This window comes from Mustela nivalis (genome assembly GCF_964662115.1).
Source record: "Mustela nivalis genome assembly, contig: HAP1_SCAFFOLD_702, whole genome shotgun sequence".
NCBI classification, from domain to species: Eukaryota; Metazoa; Chordata; class Mammalia; order Carnivora; family Mustelidae; genus Mustela; species Mustela nivalis.
The window spans coordinates 276,322-297,239 of NW_028135961.1; the positions used below are offsets into that span (position 1 = coordinate 276,322).

The following is a 20,918-nucleotide window of genomic DNA, read 5'->3' on the forward strand; positions in this document are numbered from 1 at the left end:
TCACAGTGTCAAACACATGAAGCTGTTTTAGAAATGAAACAGTTCGGCAATATATTTTTTTTAATTTTTTTTATTTTTTAAAAACATATATTTTTATCCCCAGGGGTATGGGTCTGTGAATCACCAGGTTTAAACACTTCACAGCACTCACCAAAGCACATACACTCTCCAATGCCCATAAACCCACCCCATCTCCCAACCCCCCTCCCCCCAGCAACCCTCAGTTTGTTTTGTGAGATTAAGAGTCACTTATGGTTTGTCTCCCTCCCAATCCCATCTTGTTTCATTGATTCTTCTCCTACCCACTTAAGCCCCCATGTTGCATCACCACTTCCTCATATCAGGGAGATCATATGATAGTTGTCTTTCTCTGCTTGACTAATTTCGCTAAGCATGATACGCTCTAGTTCCATCCATGTTGTCGCAAATGGCAAGATTTCATTTCTTTTGATGGCTGCATAGTATTCCATTGTGTAAATATACCACATGTTCTTGATCCATTCATCTCTTGATGGAAATCTAGGTTCTTTCCATAGTTTGGCTATTGTGGACATTGCTGCTATAAACATTCGGGTGTACGTGCCCCTTTGGATCACTACGTTGTATCTTAAGGGTACATACCCAGTAGTGCAATTGCTGGGTCATTGGGCAGTTCTATTTTCAACATTTTGAGGAACCTCCATGCTGTTTTCCAGAGTGGCTGCACCAGCTTGCATTCCCACCAACAGTGTAGGAGGGTTCCCATTTCTCCACATCCTCGCCAGCATCTGTCATTTCCTGACGTGTTGATTTTAGCCATTCTGACTGGTGTGAGGTTATATCTCATTGTGGTTTTGATTTGTATTTCCCTGATGCCGAGTGATATGGAGCACTTTTTCATGTGTCTGTTGGCCATCTGGATGTCTTCTTTGCAGAAATGTCTGTTCATGTCCTCTGCCCATTTCTTGATTGGATTATTTGTTCTTTGGGTGTTGAGTTTGCTAAGTTCTTTATAGATTTTGGACACTAGCCCTTTATCTGATATGTCATTTGCAAATATCTTCTCCCATTCTGTCAGTTATCTTTTGATTTTGTTAACTGTTTCCTTTGCTGTGCAAAAGCTTTTGATCTTGATGAAATCCCAATAGTTCATTTTTACCCTTGCTTCCCTTGCTTTTGGCGATGTTCCTAGGAAGATGTTGCTGCGGCTGAGGTCGAAGAGGTTGCTGCCTGTGTTCTCCTGAAGGATTTGGATGGATTCCTTTCGCACATTGAGGTCCTTCATCCATTTTGAGTCTATTTTTGTGTGTGGTGTAAGGAAATGGTCCAATTTCATTTTTCTGCATGCGGCTGTCCAATTTTCCAAACACCATTTATTAAAAAGGCTGTCTTTTTTCCATTGGACATTCTTTCCTGCTTTGTCGAAGATTAGTTGACCATAGAGTTGAGGGTCTATTTCTGGGCTCTCTATTCTGTTCCATTGATCTACGTGCCTGTTTTTGTGACAGTACAATGCTGTCTTGATGTTGACAGCTTTGTAAAAGAACTTGAATTACAGAATTGTGATGCCACCAACTCTGGCTATCTTTTTCAATATCCATTTGGCTATTTGAGCTCTTTTCTGGTTCCATATAAATTTTAGAATTATTTGTTCAATTTCTTTGAAAAAGATGGATGGTACTTTGATAGGAATTGCATTAAATGTGTAGATTGCTTTAGGTAGCATACACATTTTCACAATATTTATTTCCAATCCAGTAGCATGGACCATTTTTCCATTTCTTTGTGTCTTCCTCAATTTCTTTCATGAGTACTTTATAGTTTTCTGAGTATAGATTCTGTGCCTCCTTGTTTAGGTTTATTCCTAGGTATCTTATAGTTTGGGGTGCAATTGTAAATGGGATGGACTCCTTAATTTCTCTTTCTTCTGTCTTGCTGTTGGTGTAGAGAAATGCAACTGATTTCTTTGCATTGATTTTATATCCTGACACTTTACTGAATTCCTGTATAAGTTCTAGCAGTTTTGGAGTGGAGTCTTTTGGGTTTTCCACATACAGTATTATATCATTTGCGAAGAGTGATAATTTGACTTCTTTGCCGATTTGGATGCCTTTAATTTCCTTTTGTTGTCTGATTGCTGAGGCTAGGACCTCTAGTACTATGTTGAATAGCAGTGGTGATAATGGACAGCCCTGCCGTGTTCCTGACCTTAGCGGAAAAGCTTTCAGTTTTTCTCCATTGAGAATGATATTTGCGGTGGGTTTTTCATAAATGGCTTTGATGATATTGATTTATGTGCCCTCTATCCCTACACATTGAAGAGATTTGATCAGGAAGGGATGCTGTACTTTGTGAAATGCTTTTTCAGCATCTATGGAGAGTATCATATGGTTCCTGTAGTTTCTTTTATTGATGTGTTGTATCACATTGACTGATTTGCGGATGTTGAACCAACCTTGCAGCCCTGGAATAAATCTCACTTGGTCGTGGTGAATAATCCTTTTAATGTACTGTTGAATCCTATTGGCTAGTATTTTGGTGAAATTTTTGCATCTGTGTTCATCAAGGATATTGGTCGATAGCTCTCTTTTTTGATAGGATCCTTGTCTCGTTTTGGGATCAAGGTGATCCTGGCCTCATAAAATGAGTTTGGAAGCTTTCCTTCCATTGCCAATTTTTGGAACAGTTTCAGGAGAATAGGAATTAGTTCTTCTTTAAATGTTTGGTGGAATTCCCCCGGGAAGCCATCTGGCGTGGGCTTTTGTTTGTTTGGAGATTTTTAATGACCATTTCAATCTCCTTACTGGTTATGGGTTTGTTCAGGCTTTCTATTTCTTCCTGGTTCAGTTGTGGTAGTTTATATGTTTCTAGGAATGCATCCATTTCTTCCAGATTGTCAAATTTGTTTGCGTAGAGTTGCTCATACTATGTTCTTCTAATAGTTTGTATTTCTTTGGTGTTAGTTGTGATCTCTCCTCTTTCATTCATGATTTTATTTATTTGGGTCCTTTCTCTTTTCTTTTTGATAAGTCTGGTCAGGGGTTTATCAATTTTATTAATTCTTTCAAAGAACGAGCTCCTAGTTTCATTGATTTACTCTATTGTTTTTTTCATTTCTATTTCATTGATTTCTGCTCTGATCTTTATGATTTCTTTTCTCCTGCTGGGCTTAGGGTTTCTTTCTTGTTCTTTCTCCAGCTCCTTTAGGTATAGGATTAGGTTGTGTACCTGAGACCTTTCTTGTTTCTTGAGAAAGGCTTGTACCGCTATATATTTTCCTCTCAGGACTGCCTTTGTTGTGTCCCACAGATTTTGAACCGTTGTATTTTCATTATCATTTGTTTCCATGACTTTTTTCAATTCTTCTTTAATTTCCCGGTTGACCCATTCATTCTTTAGAAGGATGCTGTTTAGTCTCCATGTATTTGGGTTCTTTCCAAATTATCTTTTGTGGTTGAGTTCTAGCTTTAGAGCATTGTGGTCTGAAAATATGCAGGGAATGATCCCAAACTTTTGATACCGGTTGAGTCCTGATTTAGGACCAAGGATGTGATCTATTCTGGAGAATGTTCCATGTGCACTAGAGAAGAATGTGTATTCTGTTGATTTGGGATGAAATGTTCTGAATATATCTGTGATGTCCACCTGGCCCAGTGTGTCGTTTAAGGCCTTTATTTCCTTGCTGATCTTTTGCTTGGATGATCTGTCCATTTCAGTGAGGGGAGTGTTAAAGTCCCCTACTATTACTGTATTATTGTTGATGTGTTTCTTTGATTTTGTTATTAATTGGTTTATATAGTTGGCTGCTCCCACGTTGGGGGCATAGATATTTAAAATTGTTAGATCTTCTTGTTGGACAGATCCTTTGAGTATGATATAGTGATATAGTGTCCTTCCTCATCTCTTATTATAGTCTTTGGCTTAAAATCTAATTGATCTGATATAAGGATTGCCACTCCTGCTTTCTTCTGATGTCCATTTGCATGGTAAATTCTTTTCAACCCCTCACTTTAAATCTGGAGGTGTCTTAGGGCTTAAAATGAGTTTCTTGGAGGCAACATATAGATTTTTTTTTAATCCATTCTGATACCCTGTGTCTTTTGACAGGGGCATTTAGCCCATTAACATTCAGGGTAACTATTGAGAGATATGAATTTAGTGACATTGTATTGCCTGTAAGGTGACTGTTACTGTATATAGTCTCTGTCCCGTTCTGATCTACCACTTGTAGGCTCTCTCTTTGCTTAGAGGACCCTTTCAATATTTCCTGTAGAGCTGGTTTGGTGTTTGCAAATTCTTCAGTTTTTGTTTGTCCTGGAAGCTTTTAATCACTCCTTCTATTTTCAATGATAGTCTAGCTGGATATAGTATTCTTGGCTGCATGTTTTTCTCGTTAGTGCTCTGAAAATATCATGCCAGCTCTTTCTGGCCTGCCAGGTCTCTGTGGATAAGTCAGCTGCCAATCTAATATTTTTACCATTGTATGTTACATACTTCTTTTCCCGGGCTGCTTTCAGGATTTTCTCTTTGTCACTGAGACTTGTTAATTTTACTATTAGGTGACGGGGTGTGGGCCTATTCTTGTTGATCTTGAGGGGCGTTCTCTGAATCTCCTGAATTTTGATGCACCTTCCCTTTGCCATATTGGGGAAATTCTCCCCAATAATTCTCTCCAGTATACCTTCTGCTCCCGTCTCTCTTTCTTCTTCTTCTGGAATCCCAATTATTCTAATGTTTTGTCTTATGGTGTCACTTATCTCTCGAATTCTCCCCTCGTGGTCCAGTAGCCGTTTGTCCCTCTTTTGCTCAGCTTCTTTATTCTCTGTTATTTGGTCTTCTATATCACTAATTCATTCTTCTGCTTCATTTATCCTAGCAGTGAGAGCCTCCATTTTTTATTGCACCTCATTAATAGCTTTTTTTTTTTTTATTTCAACTTGGTTAGATTTTAGTTCTTTTATTTTTCCAGAAAGGGCTTTTATATCTCCCGAGAGTGTTTCTCTAATATCTTCCATGCCTTTTTCAAGCCCGCCTAGAACCTTGAGAATTGTCATTCTGAACTCTAGATCTGACATATTATAAATGTCTGTATTGATTAGGTCCCTAGCCTTCAGTTACTGCCTCTTGTTCTTTTTTTTTTTTGTGGTGAATTTTTCCGTCTTGTCATTTTGTCCAGATAAGAGTATATGAAGGAGCAAGTAAAATACTAAAAGGGTGGCAACAACCCCAGGAAAATATGCTTTAGCCAAATCAAAAGAGATCCTAAATGGTGAGGGGGGAGAAAGGGGATAAAAAGAGGTTCAAAAAGGAAGAAAAAAAAAGAACAGAAAAGAATTAAAAAAATAGAAAATGAATAAAGAAAACTATAAAAAAGAAAAATATATATATTAGATAAACTAGTTAAAAACGTTAAAAAAGAAAAGGGTAAAAGTTAAAAAAAAAAAAAAAAACTTTACCAGAAGGCAAGAAAAAAAAAAATGAAAAAGAAAAAAATTAAATTAACTGAAAGACTAAAAAAAGTCACAGGGTGGGACGTCTGGGTGGCTCAGTTGGTTAAGCAGCTGCCTTCGGCTCAGGTCATGATCCCAGCGTCCTGGGATCGAGTCCCACATCGGGCTCCTTGCTCAGCAGGGAGCCTGCTTCTCCCTCTGCCTCTGCCTGCCATTCTGTCTGCCTGTTCTCGCTCTCTCCCCCTCTCTCTCTGATAAATAAATAAAATCTTAAAAAAGAAAAAGTCACAGGGAGAAAGCCATGAGTTCCGTGCTTTGCTTTCTCCTCCTCTGGAATTATGCTGCTCTCCTTGGTATTGAAACCGCACTCCTTGGTAGGTTAACTTGGTCTTGGCTGGATTTCTTGTTGATCTTCTGGGGGAGGGGCCTGGTGTAGTGATTCTCAAGTTTCTTCGCCTCAGGCGGCATTGCACCGCCCTTACCAGGGGCCGGGCTGAGTAGTCCTCTCGGGTTTGCTTTCAGTAGCTTTTGTTCCCTGAGCGCTTTCCATAGAGTTCCAGAGGACGGGAATACAAATGGCGCCCTCCTGGTTTCTGCCCCGGAGGAGCCGAGAGCCCGGGGCCCCACTCCTCAGTGCGCCCTCAGAGAACAGCGCCCAATTACTCCCATCTGCCTGACCTCCGGCTTCACTCCGAGCTCACCGAGCCTGTGGCTGATTCAAGGTAACCCTGAGCTGTGAGCTTACTGTCGGCTCTTTCTCTGTAGCTGGTTTTCCTGTTATAATACCTGCAAGCTCTGCGACACTCAGACACCCCCGATCCTTTTGTGACCCTGCTGGACCTGAGGCCATGCTGACCTCGCGTGGGCTTCGGCCCGGTTTAGCCTCTGGAGTGATGTCCCTCAGTGGAACAGACTTTTAAAAGTCCTGATTTTGTGGGCCGTTGCTCCGCCGCTTGCCGGGAGCCGGCCCCTCCCCCTGAGGTCTAACTTCCATTCACTTTGGATTCACTTCTCCACCAGTCCTACCTTTCAGAAAGTGGTTGTTTTTCTGTTTCCAGAATTGCTGTTCTTCTTCTCTTCGATCTGCTGATGGATTTGCAGGTGTTTGCAATCTTTAGATAAGCTATCTAGCTGATCTCCTGCTAGCTGAAGTAGTCTCAGCCTGCTACTTCTCCCCTCAGTTCGGCAATATTTCTATTACCTTTGGTTTGTTTAGATTTACTGTTAACAACATAAAATAATTTTATCTTTTTCTTTTTGTTCCTTTTAAAATATGATAGTATCCTTAGATGATATCATGCATATGTTCAGAACATGAAAAAAATCACAAGCTAATGATCAGCTATGGTAGCTTAAACTTCTGGAGTATTCAGAAAGTTTCATATTTTACAGAATCTTAAGGCACGTTCAGTTTCTATGACTCAGGAAGTCAGGCTCTGCTTTATATTATCAGCTAAAAAAGGGCACAGTGCTTAAATAATTTTGAAATCTTAGAAAATATTCCATTTAGTTGCTGCTTGAAATATATATTACCTCAATTAAATTAGTTGGAAATTGGCATTTTAACATCTGTTAAATTTTAAAAGTATACGTTTAATCAGCATTTCATTATAATAACAAAGAGCTCACTATCTACCTAATATTTTCCAAGCTGGGCACTTAGTTGAGACTCCGTATTTCTCACTGGTCTTAAGAGTCCTGTTGCCCTGACTTGATAAGATCTAGATAACAGATCTCAAGTGTATGCCTAAATCTCTCAGGTGACCTGTTGAGGTGATGATGCCACAATATTTTCTCTCAGAAGAGAGGAAGAGCTGGTGTCAGTTCTGTGGGTATATATACGCTTTTTAATTAAGAAAAAACATAGGCAGTAAAATATTTTTTGGACCCACAGTTATTAATGTTATTAACATTTTGAAATTTGCTCCCTTGATGATACTTTCTCATGTTACTGAATCACAGGAACTATGGAAAATGGCCCTGGATAGCCTATAATGTCCAATCAGTAGTATTTAATAACCGAGACAACACATCATTTCCCTATAGATGCCTGCATCCACAATATCCCACAATCATAAAAAAAGATACTTTCTTTTTTAAGTTTAAGCTACATCTAAACCATGCTTTTAGTCAGAATAAAATTAAATTCTTGTAAGAGGTATAAAATAATGTAACTTCTAACAAAATAAATGGGAATTTTTGAAGTTTTACTGTCTTTTGAAGGAAAACATCACTGCCTCGTCTCATCCTGATAACAATAAATGAGATGACACAGCTCTTTGCTCTCAGCAATTTTATGAGTGTGTGTGTTGGTTCTGTGGATCAGATGCATTAGTATTTTTTTTAAAGATTTGTGGGACAGACTATTTTTATAGAAGCGATAAATAGGACATATGTCTTGTTAGTGTCAGTAGCCATTCTTACCCCACTTGGAATAAGGGCAAACGAGGAACCAACACAAACGTTTTCCGGGAAGTGATTCCATTACCTTGAACTTTTCTCAGTAGAAGAAAAGGTGGGAAATCTCAGGTAGGAAGCTGAGACACTTTTGCCTCACAAATAAGTACACAATTCATATGCCATTAAAACTGGGAGGGCTGCTGCAGGCTGTTGGCTGGAAGGATTTGCAGAGAGCAAATGAAGACAGACAGGTACGTTTAAGGTCTCTTGGCCATAGCCAGGACACCATTTACAAAATGTGCCCATAATATAAGTAGGAAACAGAACTTGACCAAAGCCTGCTGCGTGTCCTATCTTCCCTCAATTTACACAGCAAAGACACTGCCCTCCACCACCACCTCCCCACAGAATCCTCCCTCGTTGTCAGTCAGAAACTTACTGTGGACTTCAGATGAAGAAGTAGGTAAAGAAAGGAATAAGAGAAGAGGGGAGACAACCATTACCAACACACACACACACACACACACACACACACACACACACACACACAGGTGTTGGTCTCTGCTTTATCCCAGCCACCTAGTTAACAAATGGGGATCCCATGGCACGGAGTCTCCCCAAGCCACACAGGTACTCAGTTTCCACACCTGACTCTCATCCAGTGCTTCCTCTGCTACACGACTTGAGCAGTGTAAAAGGATCCCTTTCCTAAGTCAGACAGATGATATCCCTACAGGAAATTATTTCCACCACCACCAGATAATGGTACATATCACTTATTTCAGAGAGAAAAAAAGGAAGGAAAAGTCATCTTGCCATTTAGATAATGAAAATTTTAGAGAATAGAAACCTCTCTGGATCACAGTCTGGTTTTTCATTTGTTTGTTTTTTAAATATTTTATTTGACAGTGAGAGATAGTGAGGGAGGATAGAGAGGGAACACAAGCAGGGGAGCTGGAGAGGGAGAAGCAGGCTTCCCACCCAGCAGGGAGCCCAATGTGGGGCTTGGTCATGGGATCGAGCCAGAGCTGAAGGCAGACACTTAACGAATGACCCACCCAGGCATCCCAATGACAGTTTGTAATATTTCTCTAAAAGAAAAGAATGACAAATGGGAATTTAAATCTATTAACTTTCATGAAAATAAGTACAATGGAGTGTGTTCCACTTTTCCCTCTGGGTGGACTCCTTCCTGAGAAGTGTACCTTTGTCTGCATCTTGAATCCGCCTGCAATTCCAAGTAGTCCTCACAGATTTTGAGGATTGGAGGCAAAAGTACACAAAGTCCAGTTCCTGGAGATACCATTCTGGCTTTGCTCATCTGAGAGGCTTGGGAAGTCCATTAAGAGTGAGACAGTAAGGGCCTATTTAATGTTAAAATCTGTTTAACTGTTAGGGCCTGCTTAGCTAGAGCAACTCCATATTGCCTAGGTATCCATATTGTTGCTTACATCCACGGACTTCATTCCAGGAATAAACACCCCATTAGTTCCTGGTATCGGTTCCAGGTATCGATTCTGGGAGTAAACACCTTAACAATAGAAGCCACATACCTTGAGGTCCGTGGTAATGCCCTATAAAACCAGCTTGTGAGATGGGGATGGGGTCACGCTTTTTGGAGGTGGACCTGGCCGGTCAGTCTGACTTCTAGTGCTTGGTATAGAATAAAGTTTGCATGACTTTCACTTTGTCTCAGTCTCATTCCTTTGATAATGGGCCTGAACAGAGACCTTTTTGTGGTGGGGCTCACCAGGTGACTGGACAGGACAGTACACAGTGGTGCAAAGGAACACATTAGAACTTCCATTTGGAAACTTTTTCATCTCATTTTTAAAAAAATCCTTATATTTATATAAGCTTTGCACTGGATATAAATTATAGACTTATGATGCATGTAGTTAACTTACAAATACATAAACACACACACATAAGAGGCTACATATGCTGAAAGATTTTTATGGTAGAAATGTAGAGACCACTGACATGAACAAGATTCCTGGTCTTTTCTAAGAAGCTGATCCAGAATCCAAAACAACCATTGGTTCTGGGCTCCATCAGCCAAACCATCTATATGGCTGGTCCAGAAAGAATGAGGACCATGGAACTCCAAAAGGGCTGTTTCACCAAACTTGGCAATCTTGATCATCCCCTCATAGGCAGGGCGTGGGTGACACAGAGGTGAGTGAACCATTCTGCCCCAACTCACCTGCAAACACAGCAGAGCTGTGCACAAATAAAACCCCAAGCCTGTGGTGAGGGTTGTGATGAGGGGAAAAGAAAGGGAGGTGAGATTCAGTTAGAGTGCAGTGAAGGAACCTCATGCCTTTCCTGGACCATCAGACCTACGGGAGGTGTGGGGAAGGTGCAGAAGCCATGGGAACCCCGGACAACATTTAGCAGAGATCACACACACCATACTCAGGAGAGTCGTTAAGAATGCAATGGTTTGCATTTCCATTACATTTTTGTGAGTATCCTATTGCATTCAAGGTAAAATTTTGAAGGTATTTTCCAACGTAAAAAAATTGAAAATCCACTGGGAGATGTTATTTGCTTTGGATCATGTGAATAGTTCTGCAGACAGAAAAGAATGGATTCCTGCAGTCAAGTATATGGACACAGTGACTTGACTAGGAAGCAAGGGGGCTAAATACATTGGACCAAATTAAACAGATTGGCTATTCCTCAGGCACACAACCACTGATGGTGCTCACAAGCTGGCTTATTAAGACAGACCTCTAGCTAACAGGCCAAGCAGCTGCTGTGAGTGCACTTAAGCACAGACAGCCTGGGAAACACCCCAAGGTAAGGGCTACAAGCAAGGATGCAGCGAGGTCAGTGAATGACCCAGTTCTGGTGAAGGCAGCATCTGCGCTGGTCAGCTCTCACCATAGAGGATGATGTGAGAAGCACAAGTGGAGAAAGAGAAGTATTTCAACTTCGATGTCAGAATCAATCACCTGAATGTATCACTAGATGTAGAAAACGAACTGAACTGAGAGTCTAACTGGTTCATCCACGACGCGCTGTCTACATTACCTGCTTGTCTTCTACAGAAAGGACGTCATTATTTCACAGATTCTCTGATCCCCACCACACTGGGAGAGTCTGATATACTTGTCAAGGTGAAGCCAGACATCAGGGGACAGACTCACAGGAAGTATGAATGTCGTGCAACTCCCTGAGAGACCGGCACCAAACGAAACATTTCATGGCATGACATGATAAGATATGATATATGATGGATGTATCGACAAACAAAGGGATGGTGAAAAATACTATAAATTATAGATGTGAAAAAAAAATGACCTCTGCCATCTCAGGAGAAGTACCCTACTTTTAACTTAATTCTGCCACTCTCAAGGGCTATCATGTCTGTGTTCTTTTTATTGGGGTGACATTTTTGCCTGTACTCAGCATATGGATAATTTATCAGTGAACAAGTTCTTATTAAAACCCTTTTCAGGAATTCCTGAGTGGCTCAGTGGGTTAAGCCTCTGCCTTCAGCTCAGGTAATGATCTCAGGATCCTGGGATCGAGCCCAGCATTGGACTCTCTGCTCAGCGGGGAGCCTGCTTCCCCCTCTCTCTCTGCCTGCCTCTCCGCCTACTTGTGATTTCTCTCTGTCAAATAAATAAATAAAATCTTTTTAAAAAACCCTTTGTATTCAAATTACAAGCAGACTTTATATAATAAATGCCTTTCTATTATATAAATGTCATTTATTTTTATGATAATTTATACATTTGTATACATCTTATATATTTTTATAATAAATGTTGTTATATAATAAGTGTTTTGTGAATGTCCTCTTTGTTTTATAACATTCCACTCTGATACCAGTCCACTAGTTTTCTAGGGAATAACAGTGGGATGGTGAAAAGTCAGAGGTTGAAATCTTAAGCAAAGGGAATCAGAGGGCCCAGGCTGAGACAGTGCTTAAGAGAGAGTGCAAGAACTGAAATCATCTTGGTGGTTTTAACATTTATGAATTTTTACTATGTCAAAATAAATATAAAATTTGGGAGTGGAAGAGTTAAGGCAATCTTAGAGAATACACTCAAGCCAGCAATGCACTTACCCATTAATCTCTTTCTCCCCATACATTGAACAGGTTTTGCTAGAAGACTTGTACATTTCACTGATTTCTAGAATTCAAGAATTATATCTCCCAATAGAAGGTAAAAGCTTACCCATGTTCCCTTTACTGATGGGACGGTGGTGGGGGTATCCAGCTCTGCTAATGTCCAGAAATGGCCCTGATTCACACCAGGGCTGTGTTACTCTCCTCTTGGACATAAACGCCAAGGGGTATCACAGAACACCAACGCCAGACAAAGTTTCTCTGAGATCATGATAAAGGGGGACAAAATGAAGGTAACTCATAATTGTTTTTAAGTATAGAAACAAAGATCACCCCCAAAATACCCCCCAAAATACCAGGCACCCCATTCTCTTCATTAATATGAGTGACATCTACCTCATTACCAGTAATGGTTTCTTCTGACTATAATCTTCCCTCCTATAGATAAGATTTATTGATATCATAGAATTGCCTCTGCCTTCAGCATCCAATTAAATGTGATTAGATTCAGCATTCAATCTAAATCCAATCTAAAGTGACCCCCCACTTTTCGTCTTTCCCTCAAATCACCCAACCAAAACCCAATCCAACAGCAGATTTTTTTCTAACACCTCCTCCCCAGACACCTCCTGGTTCCCCATGGTATATGTTCTCCCTCGTTGCAATGAATAATAAGCCCAGCTTGTTCTGGATAAAACTCGTTCATAGGAGTGTTCCTGGTGGTCTCTGGCTAGAGGATGTGGACTTTGGAATGATCTCAGGGCAACCAGCTGATTATCCCTCCCAAAGGAGAACACCCCCCATTCTTCAGTCCTTCCTCCAAACACCACTCACTCCACAGCACTTCCATCCTCCCCCAGCTGAGTCAGGTCCCATGTGCTGCATTCCCCAGACCCCCTGCACTCCCTCCTGTGACAGCCACTGCCTATCATGGCAGGCTTCTTACAAGTGCATTGAAAGCTCCTTGCAGGCCCAGGGAGGAATGTCTGACCACATTGCCTGTAATTAGTCTGGGGCCTGTTGAAGCGGATCAGTAAAAGTTGGCTTATTCATGGACACATGTCGTAGAGCTTTCCAATCTCCCTGAAGACTGAATCACAACAGTGTAATCACATATTTTAAAAGGTTTCCAAGTAGCCAATATGTTTTGATAAGAATCTGTAAGATAAAACAGCATTAACAATTGAAATTTAATGATGCAAAGAAAACTCCAAATTATTGAATCTAAGTCTTTTATTTTATATGTCAAATACAAATATCCTTGTCGCTTTTGAAATTAATCACAAAACTTAAGTGTTTATAGAATACAGTTTAAAAAGCATTTTACCTTAAGGTATTACTTTATGATGACAAAAAAAATCATTTAAAAAGCTATTACCAAAGAATATATTTAAGATAATTTAAATATGCAACTTGCAACAACCACATATATTGTAAATCTACTATTCTAAAAACAAGAAACAATTATCTCTTGTTTACTTTAACATTTAATGTGCTGAAAAGTCCAGAGAACCATTGGTTTATTAATAAATTCATATAAAAAAGGGTAGTGAACAATCACACTGCATGCATTTTCCCTCTTTGAAAATTATTTTTGAATTATTGAAAGTGTTTAAAGACATTATTTGAAAGGTGTGCAAGAGAGAGGAAAATATGCCTGCATGCTTACTGCCTAACAATTTAAATTACAAATATACAGAAGCACCAACTTTTAGTTATTAGATGAATAAATTTTAGATATTTAATGCATAAAGTGGTGATTATAGTTAATAATAATGTATTATACATAGAAATTTTCTAGGAGAGTAGATCTCAAGTGTTCTCTCCACAAGAAAAGGGCAAAGACATAAGGTGATAGATATTTTAATTAGCTTAACTGTGGTATGATTTCCTGGTTTCACTTGTGAGATGATTGTGAAATCATTTCACAATATATAGGTAATTGAAAACATCACATTGTACAACCTTAATCCATACAATCGTTATTTGCCCATCATACCTCAATAAAGCTAGAAGAAAAAATGCACAGATGTATACACATACATGTATATCCATATATGTTACATGGTGTATATACATGTGTGCATTTTAGCATCCTTAAATTTGTATTATGTATTCCAGTTTTTGCTGGAAAATGCTGTTTTCATTATTCTACATAATATGGCACACTAAGGTTGATAAGCAGATATGATGCCCAAGTAACTTTTTTCTTTCTCCAGGGGTTTCTTCCAGGTCAACTTGAACTTGAGTTTGGAGAATTGCCTCCCTGCTCTACACCAACCACTGCCAGCATCCCCAGCTCATTCCAAATCCTCTGGTTCGTCAAAACTTTCATGAGCATAAAGAGAGGTTTTTTCTTGGGAAAACATTGGATAACTCTACTATTGACCACCTGTGCATTTATAATGAAGGATCAATCTGTGTGATTTGTCTATAAACTTGGAAGGGCAAAATGAATGCTTTTCCTTTTTACTCAGAATAACTAAAGGTATGAATGGATATACTATTAAAGGTAAATTTTCATTAAAAAGTGTTCACAAAAAAAGAACTAAGAGTTCTTTGTGTGTCCCTACCTCTAAGAGGTTTTCTCCTAGGATTTTCTTTGATCATTTTATAATGTTATGTTTTATAGCTAAGTTTCTGATATATTTTGAGTTAATTAGTATTAAGGGTCTGAAGTTTGGGTTGAGATTTTTTTTGAGCCTATGGATGCCCATTTTCTCCAGTATTATTTTTTAAAAGACTGGCTTTCCTCTTTCAGAAAAAAATTGTCAGAGACCATAGTGAGCGAAGAAAAAAAAAGTAAAACTGAAAGTGAAGATTTTTATTGCCTTTATAAAAAATGCTTTAAGAGATTGCCATTTCTAAACAAATAACAATTTATAGAGGTACATTAAGCAATAAATAATTGTGAAATTGAATCATGTTCAAAATTAACCTAGCATGTTTGAGAAGAAGACCTCATTAATCATATCCATTGCTATGAGATCATCACAACTTTGCGGGTATATTGGTGAATCTGAAACACAACTTGATCTCACATGGCCCTGCTGTCATCTTGGGCCCTCACTCAGGATTGTAAGGTCACCTCCACTTTTTCTGTTGCGTCTTCCTCTATCTTCAAGCCAACAATGATATGTCAAATCCCCCTGTGCCTGAAATCTCTCTGACCTTTTCTTCTTTTTACCAGACAAAGCCTGTGTAAAGAGCTCACCTGATTGGGTCTGGCCCACCTGGATAAACTCTATGTCTTAAGGTCAAGTGACTCAGAGTTTTAATTACATTTGCAAAAATTTCTTCACAGTGGTACCTAGATTAGTGTTTGATTGAATAATAAGAAGACCTGAATCTTGAAGAACTGTGTTTAGAGTTATTCCTACAATGGGGCACCTGGGTGGCTCAGTCAGTTAAGCGTCCAACTCTTGATTTTGGCACAGGTCAGGATCTTAGGGCTGTAGGATTTAACCTATTAAAGATTCTCTCACTCCCTCTCCCTTTTCCCTCCCCTTCCTCTCTAAAATAATAATAATAAAATTATTACAACCATGGCTTACATCCATACTGTTCTCCGTACTGGCTTCACTAATTTATAGTCCTACCAACAATGCATGAGTATTCCCTTTTCTCCACATCCTCACCAACAATTATTATTTCTTCTGTTTTTGATGGTAGCCATTCTAACAGGTGTGAGGAGATATCCCACTGTCATTTTGATTTGCATTTTCCTAATGGTTACTGCTGGTATGCATTTTTTTCTTGTACCTGTTAGCTATCTATATGCATCTAGAGGACTGTTGCAAGTTTGTTTGTATCTGCATGTACCTGTTGGCCATTCTCTTCCAATTCTATCTAGAACTCACTCAAGCAGGCTAGCCCACTACCAAAATACCTGCCTTAGAAATCATTCCTCCTCTCTCTCTGCCTGCTTCTCTGTGATCTCTGTCTGTCAAATAAATAAATAAATAAAATCTTTTAAAAAATGGGGTGCCTGGGTGGCTCAGTGGGTTAAAGCCTTTGCCTTTGGCTAAGGTCATGATCCCAGGGTCCTGGGATCAAGCCCCACATCGGACTCTCTGCTCAGCAGGGAGCCTGCTTCCTCCTCTCTCTCTCTGCCTGGTTCTCTGTGATTTCTGTCTGTCAAATGAATAAATAAAATCTTTTAAAAAATTAAACAATTAAAAAAAATTGGGGCTCAGTGGGTTAAAGCCTCAGCCTTCAGGTCAGGTCATGATCCCAGGGTCCTGGGATGGAGCCCCACATCAGGCTCTCTGCTCATCGGGGAGCCTGCTTCCTCCTCTCTCTCTTCCTGCCTCTCTGCCTACTTGTGATCTCTGTCAAACAAATAAATACAATCTTAAAAATAATAAAAATTTAAAATTTAAAATAAAAAAAAAAAGAAATCAGTGACCACTTTCTACATCCAAAGTTTAATTGAAAATCTTTATCTTAACAAACACTAGAGCAACAATTGACATTGATGGAAACCAAAACCTCCTCATTGGAATGATGTCTTCATTTGTCTTCTAGGCACTCTATTCTCTGATAAGTCTTCTACCTCAGGAGCCACTGTATCTATGTCTTTTTTGTTATTTTATCCCTATTTTCTCATTCTGCTTTTCTCTAACTCCTTGGAGTTAATATTGTCTCATGACTTTAGATCCAATTGGTATGCTGGTTACTCACAGGTTTGTACTTCCAGCCTGGACCTATACCCCTGAACTCCTTCTCATATGTCTAACTCCATATGTGTTGGCTCACACCAAGTGTCTAGAAGTCATCTGATCTTTCCTTATCTCCTATCCTTGCTCTTTGAATCTTTTCCCACCTCCAATCTTTCTTCTTCCAGCTAATGGCAACTCCATTCCCCTAGTAGCTTAGGCAAAAATTTTTGGTGTCATCCTTAATTTCCAACTCACATCCCACATCTCTCATATCAACCAATCCCACTGGCCCTATTTCAGAATTTTAACTGGTGTCTAGCAATGTCTAACTCCCTCTCCTGCTCTTACCCAAAACTTATCACTTTTTCCTGGGGTTTTTTCATTTCCTAACTTTTAGATGACCTCTACTGCTTATACCTTATGCTTCTACAGTTTATTCTTAAAAACCGGAAGGAGTGAGACTTCTAAAACAAGGCATACAGTGCCACCCCTCTGCTCAAAGCACCAGAAAAACTTCCCGATTCATGCAGTCAAGTCTAAAGTGTTTACTATGGCTAACCAGGCTCTCCACTCTTCCCAGCAATCCCCCTTCCTTGATCTGTGCCTTCTCTGTGTTGTCTAGTTTGTCTCTGAGCTCTTCTTTAAACGTCACAGCTTTTCACCTTATTTGCTTTGGCTCTGTCCTCACGTGCTTCTCCCAGACATTTACATGGCTCTGCCCTCACTTCCAGCTCCTCTGCTAAAAAGGCACCATGATAGTAAAAACTTCTCTAATAACCCTCTGTTTTTTTAAAAGACAATGGTCCCCACTTCCCCATTTTGCAATCTTTGCCCCCCTTTTGTTTCATTTTATTTAAAAAATTATTTTTAGAACTGGTATAGAAAGATCATGAACTCACCTCCTTCCATAAACACAACAAACCTATGGCTGCATATGCAATAATTCCCTCCTCTGAAAGAATCCTGAAAACTGTAAGGACCTATTTATCCAGAGTGACTCCATCTCAGTTAAATAGCCACTTTGTTGTTTATGCAGTAAACTTAAATTGACCCTGCCCCCCCCCCCGAGAAACTTACTTAAAGCAAGTCCAGAAACCAGTAAAATGTAGTCAGCTAAGGGGGAACCCTCTTACACTGTTGGTGGGAATGCAAGTTGGTGCAGCCACTTTGGAGAACAGTGTGGAGATTCCTCAAGAAATTAAAAATAGAGCTTCCCTATAAACCTGCAATTGCACTCCTGGGTATTTACCCCATAGATACAGATGTAGTGAAAAGAAGGGCCACCTGTACCCCAATGTTTATAGCAGCAATGGCCACGGTCACCAAACTGTGGAAAGAACCAAGATTCCCTTCAAGGGATGAATGAATAAGGAAGATGTGGTCCATATACACTATGGGGTATTGTGCCTCCATCAGAAAGGATGAATACCTAACTTTTGTAGCAACGTGGACGGGACTGGAAGAGATTATGCTAAGTGAAATAAGTCAAGCAGAGAGAGTCAATTATTATATGGTTTCACTTATTTGCGGAGCATAACAAATAATATGGAGGGCATGGGGAGATGGAGAGGAGAAGGGAGTTGTGGGAAATTGGAGGGGGAGATGAACCATGAGAGACTATGGACTCTGAAAAACAATCTGAGGGTTTTGAAGGGGTAGGGGGTGGGAGGTTGGAGGAGCCAGGTCGTGGGTATTATGGAGGCCATGCATTGCACAGAGCACTGGGTGTGGTGCAAAAACAATGACTTCTGTTACGCTGAAAAGAAATAAAAAAAAATAGTAGTCGGCATAGAATAAAGCTTTGCATAACTTTAACTTGGTTTCAGTCTCGTTCCCCTGGCCAATCAGTCTGACTTCTAATACTTGGCACAAAATAAAGCTTTAAATAACTTTCACCTTGTCTCAGTCTCGTTCCTTTGATAATGGACACTAACAAAAACTAGATGAACAGTGCCTCCACCACAAATTATAAAAGAGCTACACTGAGATAGGTAGGAGCAGCAGAGACATGCTTTCCCCAAAAACACCACAACTCCAGGCAGGGCAACACACAATCAGAAGGACCTCAAAGATATTGAACTTTTCCTGAGGGGCAAGGAACTTGTCTTCTATATCAGGCACCCCAATCCCTGGGCCCTGCACCAGAGAAATAAGCCTCCAAAACACTTGGCTTTCAGAGCGATAAGTACTAAAAAGGCCATGTGTTGTGATGAGCACTGGGTGTTTTGGGGTTTTCTTTTGCCTGATTTTTTTAACTTTTTTATTATGTTATGTTAGTTACCATACAGTACTGCATAAGTTATTGATGTAGTGTTCCATGAAGTGCTGGGTGTTATTCGTAACTAATGAATCATTGAACACTACATCAAAAACTAATGGTGTATTATACAGCGGTTAACTGAATATGCATACATAAGAAAGACACTTGGCTTTCAAAACCAATAGGGAGTATGTCCAGGATGACCACAGAACTCTAGGGAATAGACTATCCATTCTGCAAGGACTCACACAGAGATTCACTCAGCCTGGGACTGAGCATAAAAGCAGCATTTTGAAAAAACCTAGATCATATGTGGAAACTACTAATCTTAAAGTGACTTCCAGCAAGACAGAGGCCTGTTGTGACTCTTTCCAGAAATGAAAGTGCTGGTGGGCACTACTGTTGTAGTCCCACTCTACCTATTAATGCTGGTGTTGGCAGGTACCATATTGGCACTCTGACCTACTAGTGCCACTGGGGCCACCTTGCCACACACATAACACAGCACACTGCAGCCAGCCAGGAGAACCCCAGCTCTACTCTATATGCCAGCTACACCAGAGCCATCCAGGAAATCACCCTATCCCCCTGTGCTGCAGCCATGCCAAGGTCCGATGCCTCATCTATGTGCTGCCTACAAGAGACCCACTTCAAAATGAAGGCACATGCACCCATGAAAAGACATTTCATGTAAGTGAAAACCAAGAGAAGCTGTTGTAGTTAGACTCAGACAAAATAGACTTTAAAATAAAGGCTGTAACAATAGACAAAGAGGGGCATTACATAATGATAAAGTGGTCAATCCAGCAAGAAGATGCAACATTTATAAATACTTATGCACAAAATATGAGAGCGCTACAAGACAGACAGCAAATATTAACAGACCTGAAGGGAAAAATTGACACAAGAAAATATAATATAGTACAATACAAGTAGACAACTTGAACTCCCCCTTACATCAATGGATGGATCATCCAATTAGGAAATACATAGGGAAATATCAGTCTTAAACAACACATTAGACCACATGGACTTAAAAGACATGTACAGGACTTTCCACCCAAAAGTAGCAGAACATATACTCTTCTCAAGAGCATATGGGACATTCTTTAAGATGTATCACATGCTAGGCCACAAAACAAGTCTCAGTATATTGAAGAAGACTGAAATCATATCAAGCATCATTTCCAACAACAGCAGTATGAAATTAGAACTCAATTACAGGAAGAAAACTGGAAAAATTATTAATATGTGGAAATTAAACGTGCTATTGGACAACCAATTGGCAATTAAAGAAGTCAAAAGAGAAATGAAGAAATACCTAAAGACAAATGAACATAGAAATGAGACCTATCAAGGGCACCTGGTGCCTCAGTCAGTTAAGCATCTGCCTCTGGCTCAAGTCATGATATTAGGGTCCTGAGATCAAGCCCCACATCAGGGTCCCTCCTTCTCACTCTCCCTCTGCCCCTTCCCCACTTGTGCACTCACATGCATTCTATTTCTCAAATAAATAAATAAATAAAATCTTTTAAAAACTTTAGGAAAAATCGAAATGAGACATATCAAAATCTATGAGATGCAGGAAAAGCAGTTATAAGAGGGAATTTTGTAACAACCCAAGCCTACCTCAAAAATAAAGAAAAATCTCAAACAAGATCTTTTTCTAGAGAAAAAGAAAAACAAAGAGCAAACAAGGATCAAAGTTAGAAGAGGGGAAATAATAAAGACCAAAGCAGAAACAAATAAAATACAGACTATAAAGGCAATACAAAAAAAATCAATAAAACTTAGAGTTGGTTCTTTGTAAAGATAAAGAAAATTGACAAACCTTTAGGTAGACTAGCCAAGAAAAAGAGAGGGTTCAAATAGATAAAATACAAATAACAAGCAAGAAGTCATAACTAATGTCAAGAAAAATGCAAAAGATAATAAGAGACTACTAAGAAAAGAGAAGCCAAGAAACTGGACAGCCTAGAAGCAATGGATACATTCCTAGAAACATACAGTCTGAATCATAAGAAATAGAAATTCTGAACAGTTTGATTACTGGCAAGGAGATTGAATTGGTAATCAATACTTTC

General features: G+C 39.6%; 1 long non-coding RNA gene across 1 annotated transcript in view; it reads right to left on the reverse strand.

Moving 5' to 3' along the window:
* Positions 1-6,588, reverse strand: part of LOC309857437 — a 207,567-nt gene extending 200,979 nt beyond the window's left edge. Inside the window, exon 1 of the long non-coding RNA XR_014307716.1 lies at positions 6,456-6,588. This is a non-coding gene — a long non-coding RNA (uncharacterized lncRNA). The remainder of the gene's footprint in view (positions 1-6,455) is intronic.
* Between the last annotated feature and the right edge of the window lie 14,330 nt (positions 6,589-20,918).